Genomic DNA, 23083 nt, shown 5'->3' on the forward strand with positions numbered 1-23083 from the left:
AGTTCATGGTGAGTTCTATAACCACAGGCACGTGACAGCTAGAAATTAGTAAACCAATTTGGCTGGAAAGAATTGAGCCACATCTTTGTTTAAACTAAGTTTACTGACTCTAGTTTATGAAATAACCCTTGAGCTGAAATTCTTAAGAAAATCTTGGTGAATGTCAACCAGCTTCATTAATTTTTTTTTCTTTTGTGTACATCTTTATAAGCTCTTATTATGTATGTTCCGGTCAGAATAAGTGGGTTTCTATAAGGCTGTTCAAGAGGAGAAGACTTGGCTAGTATTGCCAACATAGCTGAAAGAGGAAGCACCTAAAGTCTAATGAGAATATTCTTCTAGTTCTAGGAAGCTTTGCAGAGTAGTTCCACAAGCCCAGGAGATATGTACACCATAAAAAAAAAAAACCCAAACATTTGAGTGCTTGTTCAGATTGGACCATGACTATCAAAGTGTTAATAGATTTTATTATTGAAAACTAATGAGGCAGATATTCTCTGGTGGGCTAGATTATTTCTCCTTTTCACGGATGAATTACTGCAGGGGGAGCCTGTCAACTTTATTATATGTCCCTTTTCCCCTTTCACTTGACGTTTGGTTCTTTGAAGGCCAATTTTATTTAGTTTCCATTATTTTGACATTGTATTTTTTTTCTTGTTATTTTTTCCTCATTTAGCTAATATCTGATCACCTGCTTAGAAACCTTTTAAATTGCCCTTTCACTTTTATCCTTTTCTTTCATATGTGACTCATCTGTATAGAAAGATACACTAATGCAGTGAAATCATACTAGCATTGCTCAGTGCAAATATGCTTCCATATTTTGTACATGCCGCTGTTTGAATAAAATGTGTTTATTGTCCACGTTCTATCACATGCCCCACACACCTCACTTCATATTCAGTTTGTCAGGTGGCAAATCACTCATTTTGTCAATATTTAGTTTAGCTATCTCTTCTCTTGATGATTCTAAAATGGAACTACGTTAGGCCTGGCCAGCTCAGGAGAAGAACTGGAGGGTAGCTCTTGATGCAAGCAAGTGCTAGAGATCTCAGGAGCACTAATTTATGAATCTTCGGCCTCATCTTTCACAAATAATGTGACACCCCACTTAACATGTCTTCTTTTTCCTGACATAGTAGCAATTGCCGATCTTCTCTTCTACCTTAGTTTAAATTTCCAGGAAAGGGTATATGATTGTTTAAGCTAATTACTCACTTCTGTTAAGCCAGGCTCATTCATGTCTGACCATATTTTAGCCTTTTGGCTTACCTGGGATTGAGCTGTCTTGGATTAGATATCTGTCACTGATCCAATCAATGGTGAGATAAACATGACCAGCCATTCTGCAAGGGTGGTGTTCAGGTAGTGCCCCTGACTTGAGAGTGTAGGTACGAAAATGACCAACACTGACTGCTATCTCTATTACTTTCTATTTCTTGAAGGAATTAACACATAACATCATTCCTATACATTTCCAAAAGTGTTCACCCACCACAAATTGTCCAACTAGAACAGTTATTGATTCAGTATTTATTAAATACCTAATATATGTTAGGTGAATTTTACATTTATTCATATGAGGATAAATTAGGGATATAAAGCTGAATAAGATACACACACACACACACACACACACACACAAACCTTGCTTTCAAGCTGCTTATGAGGGCTAGAAAAACTAGCAATTACTTATTTATAAATTAACAAATGCATAATTAAGAAGAGTTGAAAATGGGAGAGATGAGGAAAGAGAGGTAAACAGATGAAAAATCATACAAGTCTTTGTGTATTACAATAGTTTTAATTTTACTCTAGCTGCAATAGAAAGCCTTTGGAGATTGTTTAATTTAAAAAATGTATCATGATTAGATTCCTGTTTTAAAATAATCACTTTGGCTGCCCCCTGGAGAATGAACTCCATGGGATGAGGAATGGAGACAGCATGAGCCAGTTAAGAGCCATTTGTCATCTGGTCCACATGACAAATGATTTTATTTTGAACTCCTCTTGGAAAAGAATATGATGAAAATAAGTTGTATCTGGGAGGTTAAAGAAAGAACTAACAAAATTTGTGATTTTCTGAGATAGGGCAAATTTGCTAAGCAATAGAATGGTCTGGAGAATTTCTAAAGGGTTAAGAGTAAAACACTTTCTGTTTTAGCTATGGTAAATTTGATATGGCTAATATACATCTAAGAAGAGATGTTGAGAATGCGTTTGTAAAAATAAGACTGGAACACAGTGGAGAGAGCCAAAGTGGAGTTAAAGATTTGAGAGTCATACCTTCTTGATGTATTTTAATGCCACAAAAGACCATTTAGGTAGAGTAGGGAAGACTAAAATTTTGTTGATTTAGAGGCCAGGTAGAAAGACTAGTGAAAGAGACTGAGAATATGTATCTCATGTAGTGGAAGGAAACTCAGATGAACCTTGTTTTGTTGGAGCCTAGAGTATCGTTATAATTGAGGGTGCATCAAAATCACCTGGAAAGCTTAAAACACAGATTGCTGTCCCCAACCTCTTAGTTTCTGATTCAGTAGATCTGAGAAAGGGCCCAATAATTTGCTTATTTTATAAGTTCCCAGGTATAGTAAAGGATCTGAGTACATTTTTTTATGTTTGACTGCTGACAGTTTTTCAGGTTTCCCCCTTTCTCTTCCTCTTCTGGCCACATCTAGATAAGCTAATTAAACAGCCTAGCTTTCTTCTCCTTTGGTCCTGGTAAGAGATTCAAACCCTTAAAAATTTCTTCCTGTGTGAGAGAACATTTACCTGGCATCACCCCTTAACCACTATAAAAACCCTAAGTCAGTGTCCTTTGCTGGCTTCAAGAGTCATTTTGGACCTGCTTAAGAACCATTTTGATGTCCCTAGAAAATCTTATTATGTGAATAATAAGTCTTTTCATGCCCTCTTAGTATGTGTGTGTGTGGCATCATCAGTCTTGACATGTGAACCAGACTTTGGGCAGTGTCCATCCTGCTGCTTCAGGGTGGCTGCAGATAGATAATACTTCTCTGCTTATCTGGGGATCACTGAGAGACACTTACCTAAGAAATAGCATGTTTTAATAAAGAAGGAGAGATCATTCAATTCAAAATGCTGCTAAGAAATCAAGAAAAAGTTGGTCACTGACCTTAGGAAGATTATTTGTGATCTTAAATAAGAGCTGCTTTAGTGGAGTATGTTGGAGATATAACAAAATGTAATGGAGTGGAGAGAAAGTCTAGGGAATTCCTTCAAGAAGTAGCTTTTTATAAAAAAAATGTTAAGGCATAGTATTTCTATTCTGATGGAATAGTTTAATATAAAAGGAGAAACCGATCATGTGATAGGGAAAGAGGATACTTATTAAGGTCCTCGAGAAGTGAGAGATGTACTCCATAGCACAACTGGTTTACCCTTAGACCAGAAAAGGCAGAATTATTACATCATATTAGGAATTTTTAACATATATATTGGAAGAGGAGAACAATGTTGATCTCATCTGATTGCATCTGTTTTCCTTATGACATATAAGCTGAAATTAACAAATCAGAAGAGAGGAACTGATTATAGAGAAATAGTCATTGGGAGAATTGGAAACTTATTTTCAAGGAATCTCATAGGGTTTTGTTTGTTTATTTATTTATTTTGGCAGTGATGAGTACTTATCTGAGAGGCGTAAGTTTAAAGAAGATGCATAATTTTAAAAGAAGACCGGGTAGTACTGGGACAATTGAGTAATAGGTTAGGATTGCAGTTCTTAAGTCAGACATTCTGGGCTCAAATCCTGGTTCTACCACTAATTAGTTGTGTGAGCTTAAGCAAAATACTTAACTACTGCCTCTTAAAATATTAATTTGACATGGGAACATGTCAGCATTCAAGGTCTGAATACTATTGTATGAAACAACTTCTTGCTTTACTGAGGGTAGATAATTTACTGTTTTATCTTACATACTTTAATTCTAGGCCCATGGCAGACTAGCCTAAGTCCTGTTACACAAGTGGGTGGCCCTGTGACTAATCATGAAATGAGCATTGGATTTGTTCCTGGAAAATTAGGATTCAATCCAGGAAGAACACGGTAAGAAGAAGGTCACGCTCTTGATTTTGTCAAGCACTCTCATCCCTGCTCCCCTGATTGCTTTGGTTTTGTGCCATTAGAAAAAACAAGGTTGGATAATGAAAAAGAAAATAGTTAGCCATTTTTGATAGTTTAATCAATTCGTTGTTAAAAATCTTTTCTCCAGTGAAAGCTCTCTGGTAAGCATTAAATCTGATAAAAGTCTTTCCCCAAACTTCAGTATTACCTAATCTTTCATTTTTGCTACTTCCAAATCAATGAGCATCTAGTCAAACTGTTCTCTACTACTAGGGTCAGCTTTGGAGGCATGTGATCCGTCTACTTGCACAGACCTCATGCAGAGAAGGGACCCATGCTTTGTTTAATGCTTTTCTTTTACCGTCTTGAAATCCTTTGGCCTTGAGTTAAGTGAAGGCTGATGGAACAATAGAGCTGGCATGTGAGCCGAGGAGACACACTGAGTGATGCCGCACTAACTTGGTTGTGGTCTAGCAGCAGTCAGCACCTGCTGGTTCAAGACTGTGGGCATGGTAGAAAGCAAGAATGCAGAGCAGTTGGCATGGCCCATAAGCACATGCCTCGGGGCATTTTAGGGCACCATGGGGACAGCCAAGCCAGGATCTGGAACCAGACTGGAGTAGCATTGGCTACAGCAGCAGAAAAAGTGCCAGCAGCCATGGCTATGGGAGGGAGGATGGGTCCTGGGTGGGTTTTTGGACCTGGGTTGTGAAGCTAGCTTGCTCTTCTGTCTCCAGGGCCTGTCTTTGGGACATCTGCAGAAATATTAAATCTCCAGTCTGAGTGCTAAGACAGAAACTGCTGGAGTCAAACAGTAAACTGTGTCAGTACATTATTGCAAAATAAAAGTTTACACGTGGATATTGCAGTAAAGAATACTGGGAGTAATTAGAACACTTCAAAGAGTTCAGAATCTTCATTTTGATAACTGATGCAATATTGCAAAGCAAATATCCACAGGCTTGGAAATAGAAATAAAATTTAAATATCATTGCATTATTAGAAAGGAATGCTATTTTCATATGAAGTTTCAGATAACTATTCTTAACAAGGTAGGCAGTTTTAAATTAAATTATTCCCTTGAAATTGAAGATACAGCAACAGAATGTATAGACAGACATTTTGAATTATGTACAGATACTGAAGTTGCCTTGTTTTTTATGCGACGTCCACAAGTTACGAGAAATGTCAGAGGAAACATTAAAATGCTGTTATGTAAATTTACATTTAAATTAAATTCAGACTTCCAAGAGAGTGATTTGTATGAAGCGTTAAATCTTCTTAGAAAAATATTTCCTTGAGAAACATCAGATCCAGATGTACTAAATTTCATTTTTGAAATAATTTATTAGAAATCTATCCCAATGTTATCACAGCCTGTAAAACGTTCTTATCAGTTCCAGAAACAGTTGCATCAGCAGGAAGATCCTTCTCCAAATTAAAAATTATCAAAATTATTTGCAACCTTGCATGTACGAAGAGTGACAGATGCTTTCAGTTATATCAATTGTAAATAACGTTTCTATAAATATAAATTTTCATGATCTAGTAAATGTATTTGCAGACTAGTGAAACCAAAATTCTATTATGAATCAAGATGCTACAGTAAAAATTATTATTTGTGGTATTATATAAAATTATAACACAATTTTTTTGCAATTTGAAAATTAATATTATTTTTATGTAGTACTTGTTCCCTGTTATGTTGACAATTATATTTAGTAATGAAATCTTTTAAAGAAAAAAACCTTATATTTTTGTACATTTAATAGCAGGGTACTAAGCAAAAGCAAAGGGCCCCATGAAATTTTCATTTTGCACTAGGCGATGCAAATTATACAGCTGGCCTTATACACTGCTCAGACATTATTTTAAATCCTACCTCTGGTTATCCTCTCACTCAAGCAAAGTAAACTTTGAGATGTTGTAATTTTGAAAAACATTTCATCTTTTTCAAGACTACCCCTGAGAAGGGACATAGTCCAACATATATAAGAAATGTTTGTTGTCCATCAGTTTCCACGCACAGACCCTTTTAAGTATTAATATTATTGCCAAACTTTTGATTTAGGTGCCATGTAGTATACCATTGATATCATCTTCTGCCATAAGTAGTTTATGCCATGTGTTTATAAACTCTCCAGGTAGCCAGTCCACTGGATAGCTGGTGAGCCATGCCATGGCATGTAAAGATAAACTGGGCTAGTCAGATCTGAGTTTGAGTTTTGTTGCCATCACAAGTTGTATGCCCTCAAGTTTTCTTGGCCAAAGTTTATCTATAAGATAATGGAGTTGTTTAGATGTCTTTTGAGCTCCCTTCCAACTCTAAAATTTTATATAACAAAAGTGATTATTTGAAAATATTTAACCACAATGATGGCTGATTACCCAAACATAAATGCCATAACCCAAAAGATTGAGAATTATAATTTTAAATAAAATCAATAATTATGGACTTAATGGAGGGTGTCATGATTTATACATTCCAGGACTGCATCATGGAATCATTACAGATCAGCTTTCTATAATTAAGTGGTCTAGCTTTATAGGGAGCATATCGTAGCTGAAGAAAAGCAGTAGCAAAGACCAGGATATATCATTGACAAACTTGGTTATAGTATTTTGTTTTGACACTCTGCAGTTTGGCCTTTGTTGAATAGCCCATAATCCCATTTCCCTTCCCACTTCCTCAACTCTCCCACTTCTGTGTGTTTAACATAAATATGTTTCAGGGAGCATAGTAGCAAATAGCAAACTTTTTTTCACTTAAAATTTTTCCACTTAGGTTTACAAAACCTTTCTGAAATCTAGTATTACCACAATAAGAGAGTCATGCATTGAAGAAACTTCATTTATCTTTATAGTTTTGTAGAAAATGCATTTGTTGTACTAAAGATGGGGCAACCAGTAATAACAAAGAAGTAAATTTCTTTCTATTCCTAAGGTGTCATAGGTCATTTATTCAGGGGCTGATTGACAGATATGGTATAATATTATCTGTCCTTAAGCCAATGAGGTTGCAGTGCTGTGGTGAAGAGTACCAAATATGGCACTGTATTTGCTTAAGTAGTGTGGTAGAAATCAACTGCTCTGAGTAATTTATTGCATTGACCACAATGCCTGTTTGTTTCTAGTATACTTTGAAAGTTCTGGGTTTGTTTATTCTGGGCCTACTCATTCTTTGTTTCCAGACACTGCTGATTTCTGAGCTGAGGTCAGGCTGTTCTTTCTAACCCACTCTTATAAACAAGTGATGAGATATGCAATACCCCAGCATAGATCTAAAACTTCCAAAGTTCTGTGTGGAATGCCTGGCACACTGCACAACACAGCCTTTGAGCAAATAGATGGATTTCAGATCAGTCTTTCACTTCTTAATTTAACTTTATATAATGGAGGAAACCATATGGATAAAATTAGGAAATTTTGAATACTAGAACAAGACACTATTCTGGAATGGAAATCATGCCTGTACAGTAGAATCTTCTTTTGGATACGATGTTGGCCAGAAACCTTACTGAAATTAAAGGGGAAAAGCTGAGTTGTAGTCATTCCCCCCCCCTTTTTTTAATGCCATACCATATTAAAACAAGGGGAAAAAAATAACCTACTCCAAATTCTGTCAATGGATAAATTAATAAATTGGCTAATAGAAATTATACTTTACAAATAAATATGACATCGTTAAAAATGAATCACCAAAATAGCATTTGTTTTTATCCTGAAATAAAAAGCCTTTAGATCAGAATCACATTATTCAAAATTATTTTTACATGTACTCTATTTAAAAATTGAAAAATGTCATTAACATTTATCACTGAGCTGTCGTCTTTTCTAAATATATTTCAGTCTAACTATTATTAATAAAATCATTAACTGTGTTTACTTATTTTACAATACAGTCATGAGGAGTAATTGACATTTCAAGTACTTTAGTAGAATTCTCATGCAAATAAAAATATGCCTATCAATATTGCTGCTTAGCTTATCAATTACAAAATAACCAGTAAAACTCAACAAAACTGAATTATCATCTTCAACATCTACTTGCCCTAGATCGAATTTGGGTCATTAAATAATCTTAGTTCTTCACATTCAATTGGTATTTATATCCAGCTAGTTGCTTAGATCTAAGAATGTTAGATCTAAAAAATTACAAAAGTTTTCCACAGCTATTATTGGTAGAATCGTGTCCCCAAATCCATATGCTGAAGTCCTAACCCTCAGTACCTCAAAATATGATCTTATTTGGAAATAAGGTGTCTTAGGCAGCTTGGGCTGCTATAACAAATCACCATAGACTGGGTGGCTTAAACAAGAAGAATTTATTTCCTATAGTTCTGGAGGCAAGGGAGTCTCAAGGTGCTAGCAGATCCAGTGTCTAGTAAGGGTCCACTTCTTGGCTTGTAGACTGCCACCTTCTCTCTGTGTCCCCACATGGTGGAGAGAGAAGAAGCAAGCTGTCTCATGTCTCTTCTTATAAGCACATTAATCTCATCAGGAGGGCTCTACCATCATGACTTAATTACATTTCAAAGACTCAATCTTTAAATACCATTGCACTGGGAATTAGAGTTTCAAAATATGAATATTGGATGAACACAAATATTCTGCTCATAGCTTAGGGTCTTGATAGAGGTAATCAAGTTAAAATGAGGTAATTAGGGTAGGCCCAAATACAGTATGACTGTTGTACTTATAAAAAGGGGAAATTTGAAGACAAACATGCACACAGGGAGAGAGTCAAATTAAAACAAAGGCACAGATTGGGGTGATGCTACTACTATAAGCCAAGGAATGCCAAAGATTGCTAACAAACCACCAAAGGCTATGTGAGAGCCATAGAATAGATTCTTCTTCATAGTTTTCATAGGGAACCAATCCTGAAAACACTTCAATTTAGGACTTTAACTTCCAGAACTGTGAGACAATAAATTTCCATTCTTAAGCCATTCAGTTGTTTGTACTGTGGTAGCCAAATTAATGTAACAGTACCCTGTCATGTATATAAACCTATATGTACAAGTTGGTAATTTTATATATAGATATGTACATATATATATTTCACATGTACTGCATATGTGTGTATGAGTGTATGTAAAAGAAAAGGCATGGAGAGAGACAAAGAAAATTCATATCAGTGGTAATGGGGGTATCAGAGAGGGATTGTTAAAAGATTGGGTTTTTCTTCAACATTTTAACTTGTTAAAGGGAAACAAATTAATAGTCACTTGTATGATTTAAAGTTAATTATAAAGAAAAGAATAAGTTGTAACTTCAAGCTTCTGTTGAAGTTGTCATTGTATCTAATCTGGACAATCGCAATAGCTTCCTACTAGGTTTCCTTTGTTTAAAATTTCTATATTTATCACTTATCCCCTTATAGGAATCCTACTAACCCTCCAAGAACCAATCCTTTACCCCAAACTGTCAGGTTAAATTAGTTATTCCCTCCTGTTGAACATGTAATACCATGCTTCGATTTCCATTATGGCCCCCTTAAGAATTTGATATTTCATAGAGAAAGTTTGATATATTTGTATGTTACTAGAGTGTGAGCTTCTTGATATGAGACAACATTTATCATTCTGTTTTGTGAAGAGTGGGAACTTTACAAATATTTGCTGAATCCTATAGTATACAGGTTAAATGGGCATAATACTATTGCATTCAGAAGCATATGTTTTAGAGTCAGACAGACTTGGATTTTTATTCCAGCTCTGACACTTATGTGTTATGTGACCTTGAACAAATAACCTAAACACCTACCATTTAATTAATAACACTTATCCCGAAGGGATATTTTGTATACTTAAGCATGTGTGAAATTTTTTGATACCCAACTGGAATTTAGTACTCAATAATTGAGTTACAACTTTGGTTGCTGTCAGGATCAATTATAAAACTGAAGTTTGGTGCCTCCTCTTTATCATATTTTTCCCCTTGTAGCTGTTGTGTTTAATGTCATTAAAAAGAAATAAAAGTTCTTGCCAGTGAAAAAAAATTGGATGTTTACTGTTTTGTCATCTAGTTTTTTTGATTTTATATAAATATATTTGGGTTCCTCATTATATTTTTTGGATCTGTCGATTTTGACTGGTTATTATACAAACAAAAACTCCACGGCAGTATGTTAAGATCCATGATGGAGCTATTAAGCTGGACATATTAGGCATAATTCATGAGATAATACCATTCATGGGCAGCAATTATCTGGGAATCCAGATGCTCATCTTTCATGGTGGCTTATTCATATAATCATCAACTGTGTGTTTCTCTCTCTCTCCTTATTTTTCTCCACTGATTCTGACCTCACCCTACTTCCTGTGTGCTTGACGTTGCTATTTTCCATTACTTTATACCAGATCCTAATTCTGCCTTCCTGGCTTCCATAGGTAAGCTGACCACGCCTCCTTCACTTTTGTTGAAGATTTGGCTGTGTATTGTCCCTGGGAGATGTTTTATTTTAGAAAACCCAGCTGAAGAAAGATGTGTGGAAAGAGATCTGAGAAAGATGACAAGGATGGTAAGTTGACTGGAAACACTGTCAAATGAAAATGGGTTGTTGAAGAAGCTAGAGAAGAAATAAAATACTAAGAGGTGATGGTAATAGTTTTCCAATGTTTGAAGAACTGACATGCAGAAGCCAGAGTAAATTTTTTCTGTCTTCCAAGAGGTCAACACAGGAAACCAATGATTGCAAAATAAAGAACAATTAGAATTCATTCCAATATAAAGCTCTTTACACATCTTTGAACACCTTTCTTTACATTTTCAAGACTGACTTTATTTTATTAAATGCCTATGATTCTTTTCATTCCATAAAAGAGGTTAACACACTTTGGACTAAGATGCCAGAAGCAGTTGGAATATAAGTCATCCTGGGGAGCAGTTGTACCAAACGCCCCCTTCAGTCCCTCAGCATCTGCAGACTCTCTTTTACAGCTGCCACCTCTAGCTCCAAGCATGGTGCGTTTGGGCTCAAAAAGCACAGTAGCACCCATAGTCATGATGTGGAAACAAAGTACTATTTGGGTTATTTTTCAACCAGGGGGGCCATGTATGCTTCTCTGAGTCCTTCCTTCCTCACCCCTTGCAGGATCTCATCTCCATCCTCAGGCATTCCCTTTCATGTCTCTCTTCTGCTCTCAGGTCCTAAATTAACAGAGCATTTGGTTCTAAAGCACAGTTGCTGTTCAAAGGACTCTGAAAATTCATGAATTTTGAATGATATCTTCTTTTTGATTCCAGTGGTTCATTGAATGATCAATCCTCTAAGCATCTTCTGTAATTCTTCATGAGAGTACAGCATCTGAATTCCTCCTCTTCATGAGAATGCAGTATAGGGGGGCCGGCAGATGGTATGCTTTTCAGAATCACAGGAAATTGATCACCTTAATGAAGACATTTTAGCAGAGGCTGGTTGTTCAACTGTTAGGAATATTACAATTCCTACATTAGCTGGAGGTGGAAACATGTTATTTATAGTTCAATAGTTTATAGTTCTTGTGCCCACTTAAAATTCTCTTTGCCTCAACTTTTGCTAAAGAACTGCTCTATTGACAAGTTCCAACAGAATTTATCCAGCTTCATGTAGGTATAACATGGAAGTGCATCACCTCGATCTTTTTGCCCATGGCCTTCTCTGATATTGCTACATGGGACAACCCGGAATTCACTTGTTTTTGCCAGAATGTATATAGGGTGTAGGGGTTATCATTGTTTGGAAACTCTTGATGCTTAGCCTTCAATATTGTATAGTTCCCCCCTCAAAAACGGCCTCTTGGTGGCAAGTTGATGACCTCATACCCTTTCTATCCTGGAGAGACAAGCAGCTCATTCTTACCAGAACTGACACCAACGCTGTATATGGGTTTGCTTTTCCTATGTACAGCATATCTACAAGCATCACCATCTAAATGCTTGCTTTATCAGCCTAGTATATTGCACAATATTGTTTCATATCAAGGGACCCATTTTTTTGTCAACAGAGGTGCAATAATAGGCATGTAACTATTGGATCTGCTGGTCTAATGTATACCCCATCACCCAGGAGCAAGAGGTCTAATGAAATGATGAAACAGCCTGTTAAATTTTCTTTTTGTCCTCTGGGATATGAAATATATCTCTATAATGGAAGCATATAACAGCAGGCCTACCCTGTACATTTCTGCCTAGGGCTTTTCTGTATCTCATGTCTCTTCCCTCTGAAGAAGTATCTCTTGGAACAGTCTTTGAACATGGGGATAGGAAATGATAAATGAATGCTTCTCCTTTCTTCTGCCAAGTAAGTGTTCATGAAGTTTCTCATATGGCCCCAAGACATCAAGTACCTTGTTTCCATAGTAATGGTCCAATTGATAACATAATGGCTCTATTTTCATTCCTGGTTCTCTTGCCCTATGACTCACTTCTGGTTCCTGGGTTCATAGTTTCAAATAAACTATTCATTTATCATCCTTTGTCGCAGGCGCTATTTTCAAAGAAACATAGGTTAAGACAATATCTAATGTCCCTACTAACTCTGGCAATGTATCAATTTCCCTAAAGGTAATTGCACTGTAAATGTGACTGACTTTTCCATAATAGCCTAGCAGAAAAATCATGGATTCCTGTCTCTGAAATGAGCTGTCACTATCTGCTTTTGTTTGAAAAGCTGGGAGGATACATTAAGTAACCTTTTCTTAGTCTGTGGCTTAATGGGTACAGTTTTGTGATATCAATCATTTGTAAGACAAAATAGAGCTGAATCAAAATGGCATGATTGACACAACAGAGCCCAATTTAGACATTAGCATTTGGCAATAAAAATATGCAGTCAAAATACTTGGCAAAGGCTGTTGCTGTTGATTCATAGAGATGAAAACAAACAAGTTTTTTTTCATGGTCATGAAAACCACAATTTTATTATTATAACATAAATAACTCTAGGCAGAGGGACTTGGCAGTCATAAGTGACTTACTGTAGAGAATCTATAAATGTTTTTAATCCTTAAATAATTTTTCTTTCTTTCATTCAGATATAAAAGCATGAGAAATTCTACCACTTAATCCTTTGATATGATTAAGCTTTGTCTGTTTTATGAGTGCCACCATTATACAGGTGGACTAGATTTATAGATTTTGGCCACTGGTATACCTAATTGGTTTGACCTCAACTGAGGTTGAGTTAACTTTATTATACCTATGTAAATGCTGAGGATTGTCACTTTAACCTCCAATTTCTTCTATTTGTGGAGGTTGAAAAGGTAAAAGAAAAAACACAAGATCTCCCAGAGGGCTTTCCAGTTTCTAGATATAAAATATGTTTAGCCAATTGGATATACCTGATGAAAATTTGGAAGGTAAAAGTGAGGTGACATTTACCTTTCTGTGACTCTTGACTATTGCTGAAGGCTAACAATGTGGATATGTGGGGCTTCCCTCTAGCAGCATTCAATGTCCCTTCTCCAGCTTCCTGGGTGTGAGAGGTAGTTACAGAATAACAGTGTCTGTTTCTTGCTTTCAGCATAGTCCTAGTAGCAACCTCCAAAGTCAGTTCTTTAGTGGATCAGTGGGCTCTCGTGTATTTGAAGGAGTACCATCTCAGAGTATAAGAATATAGAGTGAAATCTGTGTTCACATAAAATTATTTTCTTAGAAAAGTACCATGTGTTAAATACGTTAGCAGAAGTGAAAAAAAGAAGGTCCGAGATCAAAGCCCTGGCTTGTGTTTATTTTTAGAGGACTTAGTGGAATTAGATGGATATGGTGGCAAAAATGAGATGACACTACCCTTTGGGCATTTGTGTGCTCTGAGCCTTAAACCATGATGCCTTCTGTAGACCTTAAAAAAATCAACATAAAATCTTTTTTCAAAATTGAATAAAAAAGCATTTTAATTTTACCTGACTTGTTTTAAAAATATGTAAAAATGTAAGATATTTCTACATATTTTGATGAGTTCACATTCCTGTCTCCCATTCAGTAATCTTCAACTCAGAGTAATGTTCTAAGAGAGAAGATTCATGTCCCACATTGGGCAATCATATGTTTCTCAGATGGATTCATATAATTCTAGATCTGTGGACTATTAAGGAAAACAGTTTCTTACAGTCAATGATTGTACTAGATGTTATAAATTCCTCACAATTCCAATTCCTCACCCTTGGTTAGTAGCCAGACATCATGGTTTATCAACTGATTGTAACTTCAGGAGCAATTCATAGATTCTAGAAGCTGAGAGTTTAAACCATCCTGGACTTCTGATTTTCTAAATACTGGTTCTTCACTGACTTATTTATTAAAGAATCCTAAAATTGTACCAAGTCTGCTAGCATTATTATCTGGAACCTATTAAATATAACATGCATGCAAGAATTTCTTTTTAAATTGTGTATTTTTCAGTTTCGGTGAGTGGTGAAAAAGCTGACTGTTAGAATACCTTTCCAATGATATTCTTTTGTTCTAACATGTAAATATGGATTATTCCCTATGTTCACTCGACAGCTCACAATGGCATTTGAAATTATGGATGATACAACAAACTTGTCTCAATCTTTTGTGCTACAGCTGTTCCCACTCTCTTTCTTTACAGGATTGTATAACTTATACATTTTTCATCATCTGTGCTCTTAAACATGGTTTTGCATAGCACAAAAATTTATAAATTATAATAAACTGAATGGCATAGATATTTTACAGGGATGTGATCTTTAAAATGAAATCAAATTATTTTCAGACTTGATGAAGAAAGAGTAGTTATACTAGTAGTTAAAATGAAATCATTCATTGTACTGGATATATAGTGAATTAAGATAAACATGTGAAAAGTGTTTTTCAGTTTCTACACAAGTAAGAAAAACACTTTAATAAATAATCAGAAATAGAAATGTGGTAGTTAGTGACCCCAGCTTAGCTGCTGAGAAGTATATGTCTGCAGCTCACTGCTCTACTGAACATAAAAGACCTCTATGACTCTTCAAGAGTTTGCAGAAAATGTGTGTAGATTTTAGCTTACTGACTATTTAGCACAGTGCCTATCTTAGTGCAGTATTGTCACTGGTGACCTCTTTGCACTGAAATGATTGAGAAGAAATTAAAATAAGTATTTATAGTTAATTGGAAATTTTAATACCTGCCTTTGTCAAGCTGTTTTGACGTCCAAGAGGGGTGGAAATGAATGAATTCTGAAACATCACTCTTCTTTTGGCCTGAAAAATTCCTTTGTGGTGGAATCGAAAGTTTTAGTTGTTGCTGTTGAATCACAGAGGTGATCTATGAGTGCAGTGGTTTGAATGACTAATGCATTAATGTCTGGAAGACAGACAATGGGGATTTTAGCAGATCTAGCTTCCAGGTGACAAAGGGTTCCACTTGTCTTCCCCCATGGATGCACCCACACACTTCTTTGAAAGCATCTACCTATTATTACAAGTTCATGTGGTAATTGTTTGCCAAGAAACTCCTTCACTTAAGGGGACAAAAGAGACAACAAAGAAAAAAAATATCTGCCAAGAAAGAGCAAATGCCATTTATCCCTTTATCTGTTGCACTTTGGGGACAGTCACAGAATAATGTGAGCAAACAAATGCTTTTTCTTGAGCACCAGAATTTCTCCAAGAGAATATTTCATTCAACGAATGGCTTTGACTTTGCCTGTCAACCAGCTTTCTTATCCCACCATCTTTCTTCTTTTTTTTAGAAAAACTAATTGTTACATAATTCACAAAGGAGTCAAGCCAGGTTTTTAGAGTTTCTTCTTCATGCTACTAATCTTTTCACAAAATTAATTGTTAACTGATGATTCTTTTCCTCGTTACTACTTAACCCCTTGAAATCTACCTCAACTCCCACCCTAACCTCATAAATATTTCTTTTTCCAAGTCCACCAACAGTGTGTTTCCAGGGACAAATCACTTTCCATTCCAAGTTGCCATCCTTTTCTTAAATTCTTGTCCTGGGTTTTAGTTTATGCAACATTGTTTATTTAGATTCTTTTCCTACTTTTCTGTCTTTTTTTTCTGTCTCCTTTCTTTATCTCTTTTCTACAAACTTGTCTGTTTTCTACAATTCCTCAATAATGGTGTTTCCACAAAGTGTGCATTCTACTTTGTCACTGTTGTCTTCAACATATGCTTCCATGATTTCTTCCATCATACTTTTGAAATGACTCTAAAATTATATAGTTACTGTTAATCTCTTTTTCTAGGTCAAGTATGCATTTAAAAATATATGTGATAATTACACATGACATGACCTAGACACCTCAAATTCAGTGTGTCCCAAACCACTCTCAACATTGTCACTCTTTGTGGTAAGCAGATTTCTAAGATGGGACTAACAGCCCCACTCCCCTGGTCTACGTACCCTTAATAATCTCTGGGACTGTGAGTATATTATGGATTTTACTCATGTGATCGAGTTATATTTTATGTCATATTTGACTTTAAGAAAGGGAGGTTATTCAGATGGGCCTAACCTAATAACTTGAAACCTATGAATCTGGATCAGAGACAGAGGAAGTCAGAGCTTTGAGGCATGAGACAAATTAGGAAGAAGGGAGATTGTTTGTAGCTGGGTCTGAATGGAGAAGGGGCCACTTGACAAGGAATTGGGGCAGCCCTTAGGAGCTGAGATTGACCTCTACTGACAGACAGCAAGGTAATGGGAATAGCCCTTCAACCTCAAAAAAGTGAATTCTGCCAACAATCTGAATGAGCTTGGAAGTAAATTTTCTCGCAAATCCTCCAGATAAGAACTCATTCTAGTGGGCAACTTGATTCAGCTTGGTTATACCTTGGGGATAAAAACCAGCCATGCTGTAAACTTTGGACCCATGTAATGAATGAGGAAGAGGGGCAGGAGAGGGAGGAAAGGAAGTGTCAGAAAATGTCAAGTCCTTTAGCCAGAATATTTTCAAGTGAAACCTTGAGTTGGTATGGTGGAGTGATGTATTTTAAGCAGCGAAGTAGAGAGATTAAAGGCACAGATTCTGTATTCAGCCTCAATTTGGATCCTACTCTTTCATCTCATTGCTTTATCTGGAGGCAAGTTACTTTTCTCTCTGGGATTCAGCCCTTTACCTGTACAATGAATATGTTAATAATAGCAGCAATCTCATAAGATTATTTGAGAATCAAATGAACTAATATATTAAGTACTTAGAACAGTGCCTGGTCCATAAGAAGCATTAAAAAAACGTGTTAGCTGTATTTTCACAACATAATTTTTAAGTTATCTGTAGCAAATGTATTTACTCATGCCCTAGATCACTTAGCCTAGTATCTTGCTAAGGGTATGTACTCAGTTCCTGACGGTTGAATAAATGACATTGGGGTGGACACTTTTCCCACCAGGCAGTGCCACTCACCTATAATCATCCTGTGGTTATGAGTTAACTCTCCTGGGAGATGCTTTAATATTTGAGTCTATTTGAAAGTGTGGCAGAATATGTAAATGTATAGCTTCATATTCTCAGGAAATTAGTGAATTTTCCCAAATCGCGTGTGTCATGCTCACCCACAACCCTGACACTGCTCTGAATCTAAGCCCCTCCTCTCGTACCCCTCCACCACCATAAATGACTCTTACTGGTTTATTCAATTTGGATTCACAACAGACATATATTCTGGAGCAGTGGCTAGCATCACTATTACTCTAAATATGCTAACATACTACTAACACATTTGGAATATGACTTCTGTTGTAGAGAGTCACTTATCTTTCTAGCAATTTTTATTTTAGAACATGGAGTTTAACCTTATAAAACCTTTAACTTAGCAGAAGAAAAATAGTAGTCCCAAATGTCATAGCGTGATAAGAAATTCAAAGTAGAAACAGAAGATGTCTCCTATACATGATTCAGTTTCCTGTTCATCTCTCAGAGCTTCAAAATCATGTGGAAATTGAGATAATTATACTATACTACACATCTTGAAATAACTTTTGTCTCCTTTAGTGACAAATTTCCCCTTTCCATTAAATTCTGGATGCTGTTCAATATGGACGATTATCTGAATTTTTCCTTATGTCATTAATTGAGGTTTCCACTTTTAGATACCTGTTTAAAATATAATAAATTTAAACACTTTGGTCTAACAGTGCTAAAATTTTATGTAAAGATAAATTTTAGATTGGGGGTACAACAATCTACAATTGCCAGCAACTTATTTATTATTGCCAACAACATATTTATAGCTGGTGTTTTCAGTATTTGAAGTTATGAAGCCTAAGTCATATGATTTCACACGTAGAAAAGAAAGATATTTTAAAAAGAAAATGGCAGACCAATGAAGCCATGCTTTGCAATCAGTTGGCTTTTTTATTTCACATTGTTTAAGCTTAGTCTAACCTAAAATTACCTGCATTCATTAGGTTGTAAAATAAAACTTCAGCTAAAAAGAGCACCATAACTCACTGGACTTTTCATTCTGAAAGGCTGTTTCATGTTACCACGTTGTGCATAAATAACACAGCCAGAGAATTATGTGTGCCAAGTGGACACTCATTCATGTAATACGTGTATAACACACTTTGCTCACCAACTTGCTAACTGCTGCTGGGGTTCAATTCCAGGTCACAAAATGAGTTATCTGTGTTTTCTCTGAATTACGTTATTTTTCATGTGTGTTTTGCTTCTTTGATAAAAAAGGTGCTATGTTTTAAATATCAAGATAAGAGAATGAGAAATTACAAGCAAAAGTAGTTTTGTGATTTGAAGTTAAAATGCATAAGGAAAATAAGGCAGATGTGAATGACAGCTGCATGAAAAAATATCCCAAACTGTTAATTTGGTCTTTTTAATTATCTCAAGTGACATTTTAGCTTATATCACAGCAAGTCAGATCATCTGGACTATTTGTGTCTAATATAATTAATACATTACATTTCATGTTCACTTTTGCTGTACATAGACCCATTTTATTACCATTCTAGAAACATGTTCATAATGGTAAACTCTCAATTAATTAGAGCCAAACTAATTGGTATACTTTACAAGTAAAAATTCTAATATTTCATTTTCTAGATAAAGAAGGCCAAAATAATTGAATTTAATTTAATCAGGGATACGTTTAAGTAGAAGATATTGAAAAAAAAAAGTAAAAAAGATGAACCCTTAGAAACAATATCTTAGAAACTAACATCTGACATTTGTGTGAAAACATCCCTGTCTTTCTCCTGGCAAGTTCAAAGTTCTTTCCCTTGTGCTTCCATGGTACAGTTTAATAGATTTAAATAATTTAGAATTATTAGAGTGCTAACTTTTTTATGAAAAGACAAATTGTAGCTTGGACACACCTGTTATTATCAACAACATGTTAATGGTAGTGTTTTCAGTGTTTAAAACTACAAAACCTAAGTCATATGATTTTACACATAAAAAAGGAAGATGTGACAGGAGATTGTTTTTATTTGTTTATATTACTTCTTCTCTCATTAACCTAAGCTCCTTGAGAGCAGGAATCATATTTAAATCATCATTATTACTGAAATATTAACCCGGATCTAAATCACCATTTCTACTCAATAACTGTTACATGAATGAATTAAACTATTATGAAAACAATATTTTTATTATATAGTAATTATAATAACGTACCTAATGATACCTATATCACTCAAACCAGCAACATGATATCTGCAAAATGATGAAGATAAGAATAAAAATGCCAGAGAAACAAGGTGAATTGAAGCCATAGCACTGAATAATACAAATTAATAAAATTTACAATGTTGGCATAATAAATATCAAAATACTAAAGATGGAGAATAAAATGTTAGTAGAGACTCTACTGAGAAGAAAATCTCATTCATTCTGTATTTTTAAACATAACTGAAGGTCGAAGTCTTTCGTATATGATCATTCTTTTAACAACAAAAACAATATGAACAGGAAAGATGTCACATAAACAGTGATATACTGATGAGCTTCTCTGCCTAAGCCAACAACACATGAGAATTATTAACCCATTTTTCATCTACTATATGTCTTTGCCAAGATAATCTGCATGCAGAAACCCCACGATTTTAAGGGAGTTTCCCACTTTGTCAGCTTTGTAGTAAATGAGACACATAATAAATATACTTCCAAAACAAGGGATAAAGTGTGACTTCAGAGAATGTGTGTGGCTTTGGAATTTTGAAGTTTACAGATTAAAGATCTAGTTTGGATTTTGACTCTTTTCTGAGTGGGGTTCTATAATAAACTTCAATTTTTCCATGTGTGCATAAAATATAGTAATATACAACTGCCCTCATCCTAGCTAATATTGGCATTTTTTTCATGGATATCTTCAATATTTATAATAATATTATTTATATGACTAAGTATATTGTAGCATTCACATAAGGATGAAGCCAAAGGAGCTAGTTTACATTCACTGTCTGGAATTTTCTGTTCATGTTAAATTTAGTTGTATTTTGAAAGAGAAATAAAATTTCTTAACTGACTTTAAAGACCCATTGTTTCATTTTTAAATGGAGTTAGATGCTATTGAGATGAAATAAAAGAAAAATCTACAAGAGTGGAAAACACTGGCAGCAAATGCAGTTTTCCAGTAATTGTTTTCTAATGCTTACTTGAGATTGGTTATTAATAAAGCAGAAATTTTTAAATAAACAATTTTGACATTTACTCATTGATTTCATATAAATACAAAGGAATTAAGTATTTTAAACAATGTATTAAAATTGGCTTTTTGACTTCATGTAGACAAAAGCTAGTAAAACACTCTTTGCTTGTTTTTTCGTGATTTGGCCATGGATTTCACTGTCTGCATGAAATCACATCCTGATTCTAATAAAACAAATTGGAAGATCCTATTATCTGAGAAAACCTAAGTACTTTTTACAAAAGTGGGAGGAGTTACACCAAATTTAATTGTTACAATGTACTTAGATATTAACTTAGGGATCATCTTTTGCTTGATGACAGAAAACAAAGCTAAGTTACAAACACTGATTATAGTTTGGACTACAATTTTCAGTAGAATGATCACCTAGGGTATATTTATTGGAAATGTTGCAAGGTTTTGCATGTCTCAGGCTTGTCATAGAGCTAAAATTACATTTTTCGTTCTTGTATTTTACGTCTTTTCCCCCTCATTGCTTTGGAAAACACTATAGGCAAATCAATGCAAATGATTTAATTGCCCATTATGTGTTGGTGTTAAAATACTGAATCATGAAAGATTTATCAGTTCTGCAAAGGTTAGTATCCAAATGAATGAATATTAGTTGAATTATTTCTGTCACGATGACTCTGTCAGTTCAATGGATCTATTCAATAGCAGCGTGCATTATTTCTTCTTAGTCAGTACATTGATTCTTTTTACTGGTGTCACAATGCTGAACCTCAAAGACTGACAATCCCTGAATTAATTTCTGATTGAATACATTGAAATAATATTCAAAATAGCTACTTTAAATGATAAAATTTTATATCTCGAAAAGGTTAGGTGCCAAATGCAAAATGCGCAAAAGCATGTCTTATCAAAATTAAGTTTTCCTCCATCTCTGGTCACTGATACACTGTTTCTCTCCCCAGAGGCATTATCATTACCAGATTATTGTGTTAATTTCCAGAACTGTTCATGTAAATTGCTCTCTCTCTCTTTCTCTTTCTCTCTCTGTTGCATGTGTGCATGTGTGTATTTTATTTATTATGGATGCATAGTACTGAACAGTGTATATTTATACAATTCATTTAAGTAGTTCTACCATGATGAACATCTATATTGTTTCTAAACTTTGCAAATTTAAGAAAAAAGAGACTTTCTATTATTTTGCATTGACCTAGCTGTCTATATGCACCTATACCATGCTGTTTAGTTATTATAGTTTAATGTTTTATATCTGATAAGAATAATGGCTACACGCAGTTTAAAAAGGTTTTTTTAGAATTACCCTGGACTTTTTGATTATTTGGGTTTTTTTCTGCAAAATCTGCCTAGTACTTTAAATAATTTTTTTTCTCTTTGACCACACCGCACGGCATGCAGGACCTTCGTTCCCTGACCAGGGATCAGACCCATGCCCCCTGCAGTGGAAGCATTGGAATCTTAATGACTGGACCACCAGGGAATTCCCTGTCCAGAAGTTTAAAAAATAGTATTTTTCTTGGAATAAATTTAAATTAATATAGTGAGAATCACTAATTTTATGTTGTGGAGTCCTTCAAAATAAGCACATATAATGTTTTTTCATCTTATAAAATATTCTTTTGTCTCTCTAAATTTTTTTATCTAGAACTTGACTGCTTGTTAAATTTATTAACAAGCATATTTAAGTCTTTCTTGTTCCTATCATGCAATAACTTTTCTCCCATTTTCTATGCTGACTGATCCTTGCTTGAATTCTATAAACTTACATTCTTGGATTTTTTTTCAGGTCAAGAATTGTCACCTTCATATAACAATAGTGCCCATTTCTCCATCAAATTCTACAGCTTTTATTTTTTTGTTCTTATTTTGTTCTTATTGCCTAGTATTGTTAAATGTTGTTGATTTTCTTTCATTATTTTAGTAACAAACTTTCCACAGTTTTTTCTCATTGAGCATAATGTTGCTTTTTTGGGATAAAGTGAGTGTATTTCATCATGTGAAGGAACTATCCATTCATTCCTACTTCTTGAGAGTTTTAACCAAAACTTCTTGTTAATTGCAATTTTATGTTATTAAATGCCTTTTCAGATTTGTTTAGATATTTTAATATTTGATCTATAAATGTGGTATATTATATAATTGACATTCTGATATTCAGGGATCTTTGTATTTTTAGAATAAACATGATACATCATGGAATTTTATTATCCTTTTAATCAGTTGATGAATTATTTTTGTTGGAATTGTATGTAGGATTTCTTCATTGATATTTATCAGTAAGATTGATCTGGAGATAAGATATTTTTGTGTTTACATTCTATGTTAGATTTTCATATGAAACTTTCTTCATCAAAATACCTAAATGAAGTCCTTGTTTTCCCTCTCTCAGTAAAGGATCATGCTAAATGGT

The sequence above is a fragment of the Hyperoodon ampullatus genome (genome assembly GCF_949752795.1).
Source record: "Hyperoodon ampullatus genome assembly, chromosome: 9".
NCBI lineage: Eukaryota > Metazoa > Chordata > Mammalia > Artiodactyla > Ziphiidae > Hyperoodon > Hyperoodon ampullatus.